Source organism: Phacochoerus africanus, chromosome 1, assembly GCF_016906955.1.
Source record: "Phacochoerus africanus isolate WHEZ1 chromosome 1, ROS_Pafr_v1, whole genome shotgun sequence".
In the NCBI taxonomy this organism is placed as follows: domain Eukaryota; kingdom Metazoa; phylum Chordata; class Mammalia; order Artiodactyla; family Suidae; genus Phacochoerus; species Phacochoerus africanus.
In genome coordinates this window covers 241,122,813-241,141,515 of record NC_062544.1, presented here as the reverse complement: position 1 = coordinate 241,141,515, position 18,703 = coordinate 241,122,813, and the positions used below count along the sequence as shown (strand labels likewise).

Here is an 18,703-nt window from a genome sequence, read left to right as displayed (position 1 = left end):
TGATTAAGGTGGAATCTCAAACATACAGGTAAGAAGATAAAATAACTCCATTAATTGATTCAGGCACTTATGCAGAAATTCTTTTTTCATTTAGGATGAATATTTAAGTGGCCTATAATTAACATTTTATATATTTATTTATTTATTTATTTTTTAGTTCTTTATGTATTTTTATGGCAACACCCACAGCATATGGAAGTTTCCAGGTTAGGGGTCAAGTCAGAGCTGTAGATGCCAGCCTATGCCACACCAACAGCAATGTCAGATCCAAGCTTTATCTGTGACCCACACTACAGCTAGTGGCAACACCAGATTCTTAACCCAATGAGTAAGTCCAGGGATCAAACCTGTGAACTCAAGGATGCTAGTCAGATACATTTCCGTTGTACCACAAAACTCCCACTTAAAAAAACAATAATAATAAAAAAGATGTGCCATGAATAATTTTCTTCCTTCCTTCTTTTGTTTCTTTCTTTCTTTCTTTTTCTTTCTTTCTTTCTTTCTTTCTTTCTTTCTTTCTTTCTTTCTTTCTTTCTTTCTTTCTTTTTTTCTTTTGTATGGGCCACACCCATGGCATATGGAACTTCCAAGGTTAGGGGTCGAATCAGAGAAGTAGCCTCCAGCTTACACCACAGCCACAGCAACACCAGATCCAAGCCATGTCTGCAAACTTCACCACAGCTCATGGAAATGCCAGATCATTTAACCCACTGAGTGAGGCCAGAGATTAACCTGCATCCTCATGGATACTAGTTGGGTTTGTTAGAGCTGAGCCATGACAGGAACTCCCATCTTTGTAGACTCTCATTCAAAATTAAAACACTCAAACTGCAGAAGAGGTCAATAAGTTTCACTGTTAGGACAACCAGTCAAGTCCCTGAGTATCACTAGCATAATACTGAAAACAGTTTATGTATAACAAGTTGCTGTAGTGATAGTAAGACTGGAATCAAAATCAAATTTTGCACAGAGCATGGTACAGATCTTGTAAGAAATATAAATCATACTAAACCTCAAAATGCCTCCAGCATCATAAGGAAATTGTGTGTACATGTATGAAAAAAAAAACCATAGACTGTACAATAGCTATTGTAAGCTATCGGGTATATAAGACTTGGTTGAGAATACAGAAATTGGAAGTTAGAATCATCTGGATCATTTAGTTAAAACTTTATTAATTTACCATTCTATGTAAACTTAGTTTACATAAAGGAATAAAGGATGCATGTATAAGGGCAATAATCAACAAGAACAATGACATAGACAGGGTCAGTGTTCATAAAAATGAGTATGGCCTTGCAAGAAGGATGAAAGAATTGATAAACAATGCACATTTTATTCCTTAACTATGTGAGTTTATCTTCCTTTTAAATTTAATTTTATTGGAAAATAGTTGATTTACAACATTGTATTGGTTTCAGGGGTACAGCAAAGTGAATTAGTCACATTTATTTAAAACTGAATGTCCTTTCTTTAATCCTTCATGACATTCAGGAAATCCTAAGGGGTTTAAAATATCTGATCTTTGCTCATTTAAAACATTCACAACACTGGGAGAGCGTATGAAAACTTTTTCCTCAATGAAAAAGTTTATATGTACAGAAAAGGTGATTTTAAATCTACTTTAAGGATCTTTACTTGTAAAAACTAACACAGACCTTATTTGAGATGAATAAAACAAACATGAGTTCCCTAGATTTATATATTATACTTCCATAAATTATAAATACATAAAGACGAAACTCTCCCAATGTAAGCATCCTCCCTCTGATTATCAAAACATCCTTGTGAGTACTGAGTTACAGGTGTACCATCATTAAATCTAACACATCAGAGGAATGAACATTCCCCGGAATCTGTGTGCCTGTATTACAGAAGATGAGAGGAGAAAATTGAAGGAGAAGCTCTTCTCCTTGTGGTAAAAAGCAAAATTTAAAGGGAAAAATTATACACATTTTAAATTAAATCTTATATCTCCATCATTTCTGTCTCAACAGAGATGACAGAGGATAATCAATCCCTGACAACTGAGTTTATCCTCACAGGATTTAAAGATGAGTTGTATTTCCTCTGCCAGAGCTGAGGACCATTCTGTTTCTCGTGTTCCTTACCATCTGTCTGATCACCATGGTGGGAAACCTTGGTCTGGTGGCACTGATATTTACTGAGCCTCGTCTTCACACACCAATGTACATCTTTCTGGGCAACCTCGCTCTGATGGATTCCTGTTGTTCCTGTGCCATTACCCCAAAGATGCTACAGAACTTCTTCTCTAAGGAAGGAGTAATTTCCCTCTATGAATGCATGGCACAATGGTATTTCCTCTGCCTAGCTGAAACTGCAGACTGCTTCCTCCTGGCAGCCATGGCCTATGATCGCTATGTGGCCATCTGCAACCCACTGCAGTACCACACCTTAATGTCAAAGGAACTCTGCATTCAGATGACTATGGGTGTCTACATAGCTGGAAACCTGCAACCTATAATTCATATAGGTTTTCTGTTTAGGCTAACTTTCTGTAGGTCTCATCAAATCAACCACTTCTTTTGTGATGTTCTTCCATTATACAGACTCTCCTGTGTTGACCCTTATATCAATGAGTTGATGTTATTTATCTTTGTCAATTTCAATCCTCTCTATTACCATAGTAATAATCTCTTACCTTTTCATCCTCTTCACAATTTTCACAATGAAATCCAACAAGGGAAGAGGCAAAGCCTTATCTACTTGTGCATCCCACTTTCTCTCGGTTTCAATAGTCTATAGTTCTCTTCTCTTCACATATATTCGACCAAATTCAGTTAAGAAAGGAGATAAAGATATACCCCTTGCTATTTTTTTATACTCTAGTGATTCCCTTGTTAAATCCTTTCATTTACACTCTAAGAAATAGGGAAGTAATAAATGCTATGAAAAAAATTGTAAAGATGAAACAAATATCATCCCCTATGAATAATTGATTTTAGTTTGATGAAACTTTACTTTCAACATCAAGGAATACTGCAAAAGTGGAAAATGGCCACTGTATATAAAATATTAATTACTAAAACGTCTGGGTGATGGTGGCCCTGTAGAAGGAGCTTGGCAGTTATCCTTCTGCTGATTTTTAGAAGAGTCTCAGAAGTATAGGTGTTATCTCTCCTCTGAATGTTTGATAGAATTTGCCTGGGTAGCCGTCAGGTCTAGGACTTTTGGTTTTTGGAAGTTTTTAAATTACATTTTCAATTTCAGTATTGGCTATTGGTCTGTTCTTATTTTGAATATGTTCCTGGTTCAGTCACGGTAAAAACTTTTGCACAGGAAAGGAAGCCATTAAAAAAAAAGCAAAAAGACAACTCAAAGAATGGGAGAAAGTCTTTGCAAACAATGCAATAGACAATGGTCCAATTGCCAAAATATACAAACAACTCATACAACTCAACAATGAAAACCAAACCCCCCAATAAAAAAAGGGCAGAAGGCCTCAGTCAACATTTCTCAAAGAAGACATATAGATGGCCAACAGTCACATGAAAAAAATGATCACTATTTATTAGAGAAATGCAAATCAAAACTAAAGTGAGGTACCACCTCACACCAGAATGGCCATCATTAACAAGTCAACAAATAACAAATGCTAGAGAGGGTGTGGAGAAAATGGTACCTTCCTTCTCTGTTGGTAGGAATTTAAATTGGTGCAATCACTATGGAAAACAGTATGGAGGTACCTCAAAAAACTAAATACAGAACTAACTTAAGATTCAACAATCCCACTCCTAGCCATATATCTGGACACAACTTTCCTTGAAGAAGATACATGCACCTGTATGTGCATTGCAGCACTAGTCACAAGAGCCAAGACATGGAAACAACATACATGTCTCTCAACAGATGAATGGACTAAGATGTGGTACATATATACAATGGAATGTTACTGGGCCATAAAAAGACAAACTCATGCCATTTTCAGCAACATGGATAGAACTAGAGATTCTCATGCTAAGTGAAGTAAGCCAGAAGGAATAAGACAAATACCATATGATAGCACTTTTTGTGGAATCTAAAATATGGCACAAATGATCCTGTCTACAAAACAGAACAGATCACAGCCAAGGAGAGCAGACTGGTGGTTGCCAGCGGGGAGGAGAGAAGGAGTGGGGTGGATGGGAGTTAGGGTTTGGTGGAGGCAAACTGTAACATTTAGAATGGTTGAGCAGTGGGATCTTACTGTGTGGCACAGGGAACTGTGTGTGTGATTGGGTCACTTTGCCATACAAAGAAACTGAAGAAACACTGTGAATCAACTATGCTTTAATTTGAAAAAAAATATTAAAACATGTTGGTGTATGAGTCAAACAAGTTCAGAGAGATTCTGCCAAAATATATTTCAAAATCTAAGCTACTAGGTTCCAGAAGGGATGAAGTAAATAATTACTAGGTTAATAAATAATTACTAGATCCAGCAACCCCACCTGGGCATATATCCAAAAAAGACAAAAACTCTCATTTGAAAAGTGGCATCCACTCTGATCTTCACGGCAGCTCTATTTACAGTCATTAAGACAGGGAAGAACCTTAAATATCCATCAACAGATAAATGAATAAAGATGATGTAGTCTCTGTGTGTGTAATGGGTACTACTCAGCCATACACAGGAGTGAAATAGAGCCACTTGCAACAATACGGTTGAACTTAGATAATATTATACTAAGTGAGGTAAGTCAGGGAAATAAAATTATTATACACTATCACTTATGTGTGGAATCTAAAAAAATAACACAAATTAATCTATATACAGAGAGAAACAGGCTCACAGGCATAGAAAACAAACTTACAGTTACCAAAGGGGAAAGAGAGGGGGTTAAATTAGGGGTATGGGATTAACAGATACAAACAACTAAACATAAAATAGATATGCAACAAAGATTTACATATAGCACAGGGAACTACATTCTACATTTATAATAACCTATAATAGAAAATAATCTGAAATAAACATATGTAATTGAATAACATGTTATATGTCTGAAATGCACACAATATTATAAATCTACTCTACATTAATTTTTTTTTTTAAAAAGAGGAAAACTACATCACTGAAGTTACTAGAGCCAAAGGTGCAGAATTTGGGGAGAAATTCTCACAGCTTAAACACTTATGAGATGAATCAGTGCCAAAAAGCTAATTACAGTGAAATAAAGCTGTCTGAGTTACAAAATAATAAAAATAAATACCGTTATTATTACTCTTGAGGCCACAAATTGGGTCAGAGTGTAGTTAACTCTTTGTTTCAGAATATAATCAGTTACAATTTTAACAACTTCAACAAATGCTGAGAGTGGAAATCACTACATATGGAGGTCGCCTCCCTTTAACGTTGCTGGCAGTATCCTGGGATCCCAAGGCATAATCTTACAAACTATCACATATTCCAAGTCCTCAAGTATTAATCCATTTTTAAACCTCCTTTAAGCAACACTGTATGACAAAAGTAAACAAATATATTTCAGTTTGGTCCTCAATTTTGCATTTGTTGAAGAGATTACGTTTGAATTTGAAAGCAATGTATTCTCTAATCTAGAACAATTTCCTCTTTGATGTTGGACTATTATTTCTCATGTTCTCTAAAATAGAGTATCTGAATATATGAGTGCCTTATCGATCTATAGTTTGAAGATGATTCTATTTATATTGACATTTGTATAGATTTCATGTTTTCATGTAGTTTGATTGGTTGACTATCATACATGGCAGTGTAATTCCCAAGTGTAATTGAATACAGCTTTTCTCTCTGGTATTATTACTTGCTTTGCTTGTTGTTAGGGATACCATTAAACTGGACTGATTCCAAGGTAAGGATTGATATATGCATAGCATTAATAAAAATCCAGAGGTGCTGCTCAAACACAAATGATGCAGGAAACATTAAAATTTTAAATATCTAAACAATAATTTTATGTGCAAAAAATAAAGGAAAATGTATTGGGAATATACTATCTGTTAAGTGCAAAGCTAGACATTTCATTACATTGCCTACCAATGTATCAGATATGAACTTTCATGTTTTCCTCAGTTAATATCTCATAATTTGAAATATTAAGGAGCCTGTCCAATTTCATCTATATCATGAAAATGAGCTGGAATTTGAGTCAATGCTGCCTTTCCCCCCACATCCTTGCAGTTGAGAAAATGGAAATTCTTGGAGTCTCCACTATGGTTCACTGGTAACAAACCCAACTAGTATCCATGAGGATGCAGGTACAATACCTGCCTTCACTTAGTGAATTAAGGATCCTGCATTGCAGTGAGCTGTGGTGTAGGTCGAAGACATAGCTCAGATCCCGTGTTGCTGTGGCTGTGGTGTAGCCAGACACCTACAGCTCTGATTTGACCATTAGAGTGGAAAATTACATATGCCTTGGGTGTAGCCCCCAAAATACAAAAGAAATGGAAAAAAAAAACGGAAAAGAAATGGAAAGGAAAGGAAAGGAAAGGAAAGGAAAGGAAAGGAAAGGAAAGGAAAGGAAAGGAAAGGAAAGGAAAGGAAAGGAAAGGAAAGGAAAGGAAGAAAGAAAGAAAGAAAGAAAGAAAGAAGAAAGAAAGAAAGAAGAAAGAAAGAGAGAAAGAAAGAACGTTGCCACAGTCTATGTCCATTTTGCCATCAAGAGAAAAACCGGGGAGATGAACTCAATAAACAATGGAGGGCATAGTTGAATGAATCACAGAGAAACAGATTCAGATAAATTGCAATAAAACATTCTTCTGATTTTAAAATCCAACAGATATTCTTACTGTTTAAGCCTGTTTGGAAAAGATGTTTTACTTGCAAATGAATAAATATTAAGTGAAATATTCATGGTTCTTGCTTTATCTCTCATTTTTATACTATATTTTAAATTAATCCCCAGACATTCTTTTGTTTACAAATAACTTTTCACCTATACAACTATTCAGATATTTGTTCAACTATTCAGACAATTATTTGGTTTCACATTCAGTACACAATTTTAATTTCATATAACTCCACTTTAAAAATCTGAGGGATAGAGTTATTCCATAATTTATCCACAGAAATACTAAGACAGAGTTCACGAATCAAACCCAGGCTATCTGGCACCATAATCCATGTTCTTAACCACTGAGGCATACTATACATGGCATAAAGAAGTAAAAGTAGTAGGAAAGGATAATCGTCAAGATTCTCTAACACCACATGCAAAAACAAGTGCAAAATGGGTTAAAGACCTACTTACTGGTATTACAAGATTCTCCAGGCTTATCTTACAGGTTTCCTGCCATAGTCTCAACATCAGTAATTTCTCCAAAAATCTCGAGTTCCTCCTATTGGATAATAGCATTAGAAACCATGATTAGGGCAATAGATATGTTGACTGTTTCTGCAATGTCATTGCTTCTAAGCCTCACAAGTGGCACAGTAACTCATAGTTTCTATAATAAGTCTTGCACTTGGGTAGTGTGAGCCCTCCAACTTCTTCTTCAGTATTGTGCTGGAAATTTCTGTTGTTTGTCTTTCCATACACACTTTATAATCAGTTTTGCAAATCTGAATAATTATGCTCTGAAGATTCGTGTAAGTTTGTATGTGGACATGTTTTCATTTCTCTCCTGTATATAACTTGGAATAGCAGTATTGGGTCATCTGTATTTATCCTTTTGAGGAACTGCCATACTGTTTTCTGAAGGAGCTCTACAATTTTAGATTCCCAGCACTGAGGTATGAGGGTTCAAAATTTTGCAACAATTGCAGCTGCACTTGTTCATGGGTGTCTTTTTTATTACAGCTTTACATTTCGGGTAAAGTGCTATTTCACTGTGGTTCAAACTGATTCCCTTCATGGGAATAATGTTGAGCATGTTGTCATGTATTAGTGGTAACGTTGGAGAAATGATTATTCAGAATCCTTTGGCATTTTTATAATGGTGTAATTTGTGATTTTATTGTTAATTGGTAACAGTTCTTTATATTTTACAAATACAAATTCATTTTCAAATTTATGATGTCCATATTTTTTCTCTCATTTTACTGATTCTCTTTCACTTTTTTGATGGTGTCCTCCAAAGCAAAAAAGTTCAATTTCGATGAAATCTAATTTATTAAATATATTGCTATGCTTTTGGTGTCATGTTTAAGGAACTGTTAATACAATGTCACAAGCATTTATATCTATGCTTTTCCTAAGACTTTTATGCTTTTAGCTTTTACTCTTTTGGTATTGATCCAATTCCATAAATTTTTATTTAGGTCTGGAAACAGAGCCAACTTTAATCTTTTACCTATGGATATTTCACTGCCCCAGCAGCATGTGTTGAAGAGAGATTTTTTCTGTACTTAAAATTTTAGCTTTCTTGTCAAAAAATCACAGACCATAGTTGGAAAGTTTCATTTTAGGACTCATATCTCTTTCCCATTAATCTATAAAGTTGATCCTTATGACAATACAAAACTCTTTTAATTACTGTAGTTTTTAATAGGTTTAAAAAAAAAGAGGGCAAGCACAAATCAAAACTGAACATTACATTCACAAAAAAATGAAAAGAAAAGTATTCAAGCAGAAAATAATGGGAGACCATCCAACCAACAAAAGAAAGGAAGAATGGAGAATCATAGAATCAACTGGAAAATGAGGTTTAAAATGGCAATAAATAAACATATATCAATTATCTCCTTAAATGTCAATGGACTGAATGCTCCAATCAAAAGACACAGAGTGGCTGAATGGAAAAACAAGCAAAAACCTTCAATCTGCTGCCTACAAGAAACTCACCTTAGGACAAAGGACACATAGAGATTGAAAGTGAGGGGTTGGGAAAAAATATTTCATACCAATGGACATGACAGGAAAGCAGGAGTTGCAATACTATATCAGATGAAACCGAATTTAAAATGAAGCCCATAAAGAAAGACAAAGAAGGGCACTATTTAATGGTTAAAGGATCCATTCAAGAAGAGCATATTACTATTGTCAGCATATATGTCCCAAATATAGGAGCGCCCAGATACATACAACAAATATTAACAGACATAAAATGAGGAATTGATGGGAATACAATCATAGTAGGAGAGTTTAACACCCCACTCACATCAGTGGACAGATCCTCTACACAGAAAACCATTAAAGCAACAGAGATCCTAAAGGAAACAAGAGAAAAGTTAGACTTGATTAACATCTTCAGGACACCACATCCAAAAAAATCACAATACACATTCTTATCAAGTGCACATGGAAAATTCTCAACTTTTGACCATATACTGGGGCACAAAGCTAACATCAACAAATTTAGGAGCATAGAAATTATTTCAAGTATCTTCTCTGACCACAATGGTATGAAACTAGAAATTAACCACAGGAAAAGAAATGAGAAAAAACACACTACATGGAGACTAAAAAACATGCTACTAAAAAACCAATGGGTCAACGAGGAAATCAAGAAGGAAATTGAAAAATGCCTCGAGGCAAATGATAATGAAGACACAACTTCTCAAAATCTATGGGATGCTGCAAAAGCAGTGCTCAGAGGGAAGTTCATAGTAATACAGGCCTTCCACAAAAAAGAAGAAAGATCTCAAACTGACAAATTATCCCACCAACTAAATGAATTAGAAAAAGAGAACAACAACAGAAAAACTACTAAAGTCAGCAGAAGGAAGGAAATGATAAAGATCAAAGAGGAAATCAATAAAATAGAGATTCCACAAACATACAAAGAGGAACGGTGCCAATCCTCCTTAAATTTTTTCAAAAGGTTGAAGAAGAAGGAACACTCCCAAAGACATTCTGTGATGCTGCCATCACCCTAATTCGAAAACCAGACAAAGATACCACCAAAAAAGAAACCTATCGGCCAATATCTTTGATGAATATAGATGCAAAAATTCTTAACCAATTTTTTAGCCAACCAAATCCAACAACATATCAAAAAGATCACACACCATGACCGTGGGTGAGGGTTCATACCAGGTTCACAAGGATGGTTCAACATATGCAAATCAATAAATACACCACAAAAGAAAAGTCAAAAACCACATGATCAGCTCAACAGTTGCAGAAAAGGCATTTGACAAAGTCCAACATCAATTTATGATTAAAAAAAAACCTCTCACATAAGTGGGTATAGAGGGAACATTCCTTAACATAATCAAAGCCATTTATGACGAACCCACAGCAAACACAATACTCAATGGAGAAAAATGGAAAACCTTCTCACTCAAATCTGGAATAAGACAGGGATGCCCACTCTCACCACTGCTCTTCAACATACTACTGGAAGTCCTAGCTAAGGCAAACAGACAAACAAAAGAAATAAAACACATTCAAATAGGAAGAGAAGAGATAAAACTGCCACTATATGCAGACGACATGATACTATACATAGAAAACCCTAAGGACTCAACCCAGAAACTACTTGAACTGATTAACAAATTCAGCAAAGTAGCAGCATATAAGATTAACATTCAGAAATCAGTCACATTTCTGTATACTAACATTGAAACTTTAGAAAAGGAATATAAAAACACAACACCTTTTAAAATTGTACCACAAAAATCAAAGATGTGGGAATAAACCTGACCAAAGAGGCAAAGGACCAAGATGCCAAAAAATATAAACCATTAATCAAGGAAATTAAAGGAGATGTAAAGAAATGGAAATATATTATATACTCCTGGATTGGAAAAATTAATATTTCAAAAATGGCCATACTACCCAAAGCAATCTACAGATTCAAGGCAATCCCTATCAAATTACCCATGACATTTTTCACAGAACTAGAACAAACAATCCAAAATTTTGTATGGAACCACAAAAGACCCAGAATTGCCAAAGCAATCCTGAAAAACAAAAAGCAAGAACTCTCCCAGACCTCAAGCAATATTACAAAGCCACAGTCATTAAGACAGTGTGGTAATGGTACCAAAACAGACACACAGGCTAATGAAACAGGACATAGAATGCCGAAATACACACTGACACTTATGGTCAATTAATGTGTGACAAAGGAGGCAAGAATATAAGATGTGCAAAAGACAGTCTTTTCAGCAAGAATTGCTGGAAAACCTGAACAGCTGCATGCAAAGCAATGAAACTAGAACACATCCTCACACCATGCATCAAAATAAACTCAAAATGGCTGAAAGACTTAAATATAAGGCAAGACACCATCAAACTCCTGGAAGAGAACATAGGCAAAACACTCTCTGACATCAACCTTAGGAATATTTCCTCAGGTAAGTACCCCAAAGAAACAGAAATAAGAGCAAAAATAAACCAATGAGACCTAATCAAACTGACAAGCTTTTGTGCAGCAAAGAAAGCCAAAAAGAAAACAGACAACTTACAGAACGGGAGAAAATAGTGTCAAATGATGCAACAGACAAGGGCTTCATCTCTAGAATATAAAAGCAACTTATACAACTCAACAGCAAAAAAGTCAACAACCCAATGGAAAAATGGGCAACGGACATGAATAGACATTTCTCCAAGGAAGATATACAGATGGCCAACAAGTACAGGAAACAACGCTCAACATCCCTGATTATTAGAGAAATGCAAATCAAAACTACCATGAATACCACCTCACACCAGTCAGAATGGCCATCATTAATATCAAGTGCAGGAAGGGGTATGGAGTAAAGGGAACCTTCCTGCACTGTTGGTGGGAATGTAAGCTGGTACAACCACTATGGAGAACAGTATGGAGGTACCTTAGAAAACTATACATAGAACTACCATATGATCTAGCAATCCCACTCTTGGGCATCTATCCAGACAAAACTTTCCTTGATAAAGACACATGCACCCGCATGTTCATTGCAGCACTATTCCCAATAGCCAAGACACGGAAACAACCCAAATGTCCATCAACAGATGACTGGATTCGGAAGAGGTGGTATATATACACAGTGGAATACTACTCAGTCATAACACAGAGTGAAATAATGCCATTTGCAGCAACATGGATGGAACCAGAGACTCTCATACTGAGTGAAATACGTCAGAAAGAGAAAGACAAATACCATATGATATCAGTCATATCTGGTATCTAATATACAGCACAAATGAACTTTTCCACAGGAAACAAAATCATGGACTTGAAGAATAGACTTCTGGTTGCCCAGGGGGAAGGGCAGGGAATGGAAGGGATTGGGAGTTTAGGGTTAATGGATGCAAACTATTACTTTTAGAATGGAATAACAATGAGATCCTGCTGTGTAGCACTGAGAACTATGCCTAGATACTTACAACACAGCACAACAATGGGAGAAAAAATTATGTATTCATGTATATGTAACTGGGTCTCCATGCTGTACAGTGGAGAAAAAACAAGTCAGTAGAGGAAATAACAATAAAAAATAATTTAAATAAATAAATAAAATCAGAAAGTGTGAGTCCCCCTCCTTTACTTTTTTTTCACATTTTTTAATAGTTATTTCCCCAATAAAATTTTTTTCTACTGTACAGCATGGTGACCCAGTTGCACATACATGTACACATTCTATTTCTGCACATTATCATGCTCCATCATAAATGACTATACATAGTTCCCAGTACTACACATCAGGATCTCATTGCTAAACCATTCTAAAGGTAATAGTTTGTACCTATTAACCTCAAGTTCCCCAACCACCCACTCCCTCCCCCTACCTCTCCCCCTTGGCAACCACAAGTCTATTCTGCAAGTCCATGATTTTCTTTTCTGTAGAAAGATTCATTTGTGCCTTGTATTAGATTCCAGATATAAGTGATATCATATGGTATTTGTCTTTTTCTTTCTTTGTTTTTTTCATTTGTTTGTCTTTAGGGCTGCACCCACAACATATGGAATTTCCCAGGCTAGGGGTCAAATTGGAGCTGCAGGTGCTGGTCTACACAACAGCCACAGCAGTGCCAGATCTAAGCTATATTTGTGACATACAGCACAGCTTTCAGATACGCCAGACCATTAATCCACTGAACAAGGCCAGGTATTGAGCCCATGTCCTCATGGATGCTAGTCAATTTCATTACCACTGTGCCACAACGGGATTCCCTTTTTTTTTTATCTTTATTCTTCTCATTCAAGATTGTTATGGATATTTGAACTCACATTACTTTTAGGACCAGGGTGTCAGTTTCTACTAAGAAACAAGCTGAGATTTTAATAGGTATTACCCTTGAATTTGTAGATCAATGTGGGGCATTCCACCATTCTGACGGTATGAAGTCTTCAATCCATGGACACAAGATTTACTTCCATTTATTTATACCTGCTTTATAAATTAATTTCTTTCAACAATGTATTATAATTTTAGTATATTTTTTATAGTTCTTTGGTTAGATTTGTTCCTACATATTTTCTTCTTTTGATGCTACTGAAAATAGGATGGAAATTTCAAAATTTATTTTTGGAGTTTCTCTTGGCAACGGTATAACACACAATAAATATGAATGTATCCATCTTATTTTCCTATAAGCTTACCGATTTCCTAGTTCTAACAGTTTTTAGTTGCCTCCTTAGGATTTTCAACAAACAAGATAATGTCATCTGAAAAAAAGAGGTATATTTTCACTTCTTCCTTTCAAATTCGATGGCTCTTATGCCATATTTTGCCTTGTTGCCCTGACTTCAGTATAATATTTAGCTGAAGTGGCAGGAACAGATGTCCTTGTCTTGTTCCTCATCCTAGGAGACACATTTGTCTTTCAATATTGACTATTATGTTAGCTGTGGGTTTTTTATAATTCCCATTTGTCATGTTGAGGGAGTTCCCCTCTATTTCTACCTTCTTCAGTGGTTTTTTTTTTTTAATCAAAAATGGTGTTGACTTTTGTTGAATACTTTTTTGTCCCTTTTGCAATGGGGACTTGTTTTTTATCCTTTAATCTACTGATTTCCTGTATTTTATTAATATCTTTTTGAAAGTAAAATCAAACGTTTAACCCTAGACTAAATCTCACCTGATTATAATGTATATCTGTTCTTTATGTCTCTGAATTTGGTTTACTAGTGTTTCATTGAGAATTTTGCAAGTGTACTTATAACACAGATTGATCAATATTTTTATTATGATATATGTCTGATGTGGGTATCAAAATACATTTAGCCTCAATGAATTAAGGGGGAAATGTTTCTTCTGCTTAATTTTTCAAGAGTTTGTAAAGTATTGGTGTTAATATGTATTAAAGGCTTATAGAATTCAACAGCAAAGCCGTTAGGCCTAGGCATTTATATTCGGATATATTTCTAAAATACAAACTCAATCTCTTGGTATGAGAATATTATAATTTTCTTTTTCTTCTGGAATCAGTTTTGGTAATTCCTGTCTTTCAAGGAATCTGTACATTTTATCATAGTTTTCTACTTTGTTGGTATAGAATTATCCATAGTATTTCTTATAAACCATTTCCTTTCTGTAAACTTGACATAATAAATGACCTCTCTTTTGTTTCTGAATTTACGAATTTAAGATCTTTCTTTCATCAGTTAGCTAAAGAAGGGCTTGCCAATTTTGTTAATCTTTTCAAAGAACCAACTTGGATACATTATTATTCCCCATGGCTTTTCTAGTCTCTGTTGCATTGACTTATTCTACAGTATCTCTTATTTCTTCCTCATTTTTGCTTCGGTCTTAGTTTGCTCTTATATTCCCTTAATGGGAAGAGTACATTATTTATTTCAAACCTTGTACTCTCTTCATAACAGAGACGATTACATTATAAATTTCCTTCTAAGCTTTGCTTTAGTTCCATTCAATAAATTTAGGTTTATTTTGTGTTTATTTCCAGCATCTCAGAGTATTTTCTACCTTTCCTATAATTTCTTCTGTGAATGATTATTTAGGAGTACACTGTGTACTCGCAACATATTTGTGAGCTTCTGTAACTTTCAAATAGTTTTTATTACAAATGGATGTTAGAATTTTTGAAACTATGATTTTCTGTGACCATTTGATATAATCAAATCAGACTTCTTTATCCTATATTTGTGAAGGGTACTTTTGCCTCTCTGTAGTCAATTCAAATAGAGTAAGTAGAATGTAGAGTTTCAGTTAGGTATATCTATCAAACATACACCTCAAGAATTTCTAATTCTTTCAATTATCATATTTTCCTTATTGAAAAAATATTCTAAGAATCATCTAGAATAACGAATTCTTTCTAAACTTTTAAAAATATTGCATAATGAGAGAAAACAAAGCAAAATCATAGGTGGTCAAAATATACAAGGAGATACAAGAAACTAAATAGATAGGAATAAACCCAAACTGCTTAAAATTTCAGAATGTAATAAAGATGTAGTTTCAAATCAATATGCATATGATGACTTTGGAAAAGTACTCTTCTATTGAGAAAAAAAGATCCTAATTCCCATGTTATCTCAAAATATATTTAATGTGACCTAAAAATGTATAATCAACATTAAATAAGAATAGTAGAATAAGTACTTTTGAGGAAAGAAAAATTTATTATCAAAACACCAAATCTGGATATTATAAACATAATAAGTGATGTATATGATTCTCCTGACCATCACCCATTTGACCTCAACTTATTTCCTAACTTCCTCACTTCTGTCACGTTTTGCAATTAGTGAACAATGTAAACTCTGTTTACCAGAATCCTTTTCAAATGATTTTTGGCAGTATTTGCACAATGTGAGGCATTGATAATTAACTTGAGAGTCAGTGGGGAAAAAAACACAATATTTCTCCCCCTTTCTCTGGTATAGGTGGTATCTCCAGTATAGGCTGCATCTCCCAGCTTCTACAGGAAACCTACTCATGTGCTTGCTCATCTGATTCTGTGAACACCACTTATGCCTGTAGAAACTTCCTACCCTTAGTAATCTCTGGGTTTCCTGACTATTCCCTATTTGACTTTTTGCTTTTACAACCCCTTGGAACAGTTCACTAAACTAAACTTTCTTTTTAACTAGCATGCAAAACCTGTTGTCCTGAGTTGATCCTCTTACAATTCCTATGGAAAAAGTTAATACCTTTGCATAATAATGAAACAAAACAGCAGAGTGAACACCCAAATTAAAAATATGAGATATGAAGATACTTATTGTGGAAAGAAAAACTTTTCCATCTTACTGCATAAGGAGTTCTCATAAAGCAAACATCTGAATAGAAAAAGGACCAGCAGACATTCAAACAATTCAATTCCCAATAAGTTTTAAAAATCTGTATTTAACTTATTTAAGTTTAAATTAAAAAAATTAAAACATTGCGGTTTTATTTATTTTACTTTTAGTGGGTGATAGGAAAGAAGAGCTATTCATTTGGCAAATATTAAAAAGATGATAGCCACTTTGTTGGGAGAATAAAGGAGCACATAGACATTTCAGATTGCTACAATCTTTGAGGAGGAAAATTTAACAAAATAAATTAAAATCCTTCCTAATTCTCCTGCACTTTTATCCAGATTGCCCTCCTGTAATGGACAAGAGATCAAGAATATTTTTAAATAGATAATATTTAGTAGTTTGTCCAATATTTTTAAAAATGGTATTAAGCAAAATATTCATCAAAAAGAAGGGAGTTTAAAACGATGCCTAAAGTTTCAAGGCAAACACAAAGCAAAAATCTAGGAATAATAAAGGGACAGGAATCAAAGCATGTCACTACAGAAAATCATCAATCACAAATGAAGAGAGCAATAGAAGAACAAGGAACAAAGGAAATACAAAACATTCAAAAAATATAATATTATTAAGTCCTTAACTTTCAATAATTACTTTAATGTAAATAGATGAAATTCTCTAAACAAAAAATTGGAGAGTTTTTGTTTTCATTTCCATTACTCTTGGAGGTGGATCAAAAAAGATATTAACTGCTATTTCTATCAGAGAGTGTTATGCTTAGGTTTTCCTATAGGAGTGTTATAGTATCTGGCCTTAGGTTTAGGTCTTTAATCCATTCTGAGTTTATTTCCATGTATGGTGTTAGAGAATATTATAATTTATTTTTTTTCATGTAGCTGTCTAGTTTTCCCAGCACTACTTATTGAAAAATCTTTCTTTTCTCCATTCCCTATTCTTGACTCCAATGTCAAGATTAGTTGGCCATAGGTGCTTGGGTTAATCTCTGAACTTTCTATCCTGTTCTACTGATCTATATATCTTTTTCTGTGCTAGGAAAAGAATGTTTTGATTACTATAGCTTTCTAGTATAGTCTGAAGTCTGGGAGCCTGACTCTTCCAGTCCTGGTTTTATTTCTCAGTATTACTTTGGCTATTTGAGGTCTCTTGTGTTTCTACACAAATTTTTAAAATTTTTGTTCCAGTTCTGGGAAAAATGCCATTGATAATTTGATTGCATTGTGTAGTACAGTCATTTTTACAATAGATTCTTCCAATCCAAGAGCATGGTGTATCTTTCCATCTGTTATGTCATCTTTATTTTCTTTCATCAGAGTCTTGTAGTTTCCAGAGTACAGATCTTTTGCCTCTTTAGGAAGGCTTATTCCCAAGTATTTTTTTTTTTCTTAGTGTGATGGTAAATGGGATTATCTCCTTAATTTCTCTCTTATTCTTCATTGTTAGTATATAGGAATGCAAGAAATTTCTGTTTATTAATTTTTTATCCTGCAGTTTTATTGGGTGACTATCAACAGAGGAATGGGTAAAGAAGATGTGGTACATATATGCAATGGAATATACTCAGTCATAGGAAAGAACGAAATGATGCCATTTGCAGCAATGTGGAAGAACCTTATTTAAATGAAGTCAGACAAAGGCAAACATGATATCACTTACATGTGGAAACTAATAAAATGATACATAAGGTCTTATTTATAAAACAGGACAAACTCAAAGATTTCAAAATCAAACTTGGGGTTTCCAAAGGTGAAAACATGGGGGAGGGGAATATTGGGACAATAGGATTAATGCAAACACACTAATATATAAAAAATAGACACTAACTTGAACCTACTGTATAGCACAGGGAGAATGTTCTGATAAACTATATGGGAAAATAATGGATATATGCATAACTAATTCACTCTACTGTAAAGTTGAAGCTAATGCAACACTGTCAATCAACTATATACCAATAAATTTTGTATGATGTAGAGTATCTAAAGGAATTTAAAAAATGAGAACAATTTAATGCCATTTGCAGCAACATAGATGCAACTAGAAATTATCATACTAAATGAGGTATGTCAAAAAGAGACCAACAACTACCATATGATGTCATTTAGATGTTGAATCTAAAATATGGCACAAAAGAACATATTTACAAAAAAGAAACATACTTACAGATGTAGAGAACAGAATTGTTGTTGCCAAGGGGGAGTTAAGAGTGAAATGGATGAGGAATTTTGGGCAAGTAGATGCAAATTATTACATTTAGAATGGATAGACCACAAGGTCCTACTGTATAGTGCAAGGAACTATATCCAGTCCTGAAATAAACCATAAACCATAATGTCCCAGGAACTTCCATATGATACAGAGTGGTGCCCTTAAACAGAAAAGAAAAATCAATAAAATTGGATAAAGACAGTTTCCTCAGCCAGTGGTGCTGGCAAAACTGGACATATCATGTAAATCAATGAAACTAGAACACAACTACAAGCATGCACAAAAATAAACTCAAAATGGCTTAAATACTTAAACATAAGATATGACACAATAAAGTCCTAGAAGAGAATATCATCCAAACATTCTCTGGCATAAATCATACAAATGTTTTCTTGGGTCAGTCTCCCAAGTCGAT

At 34.4% G+C, this 18,703-nt stretch overlaps 1 pseudogene; it reads left to right on the top strand.

Annotated features, from left to right (window-relative positions):
• Positions 1-1,999: 1,999 nt before the first annotated feature.
• Positions 2,000-2,960, top strand: LOC125111175 (olfactory receptor 5K3-like; annotated as a pseudogene).
• The last annotated feature ends 15,743 nt before the right edge of the window (positions 2,961-18,703 follow it).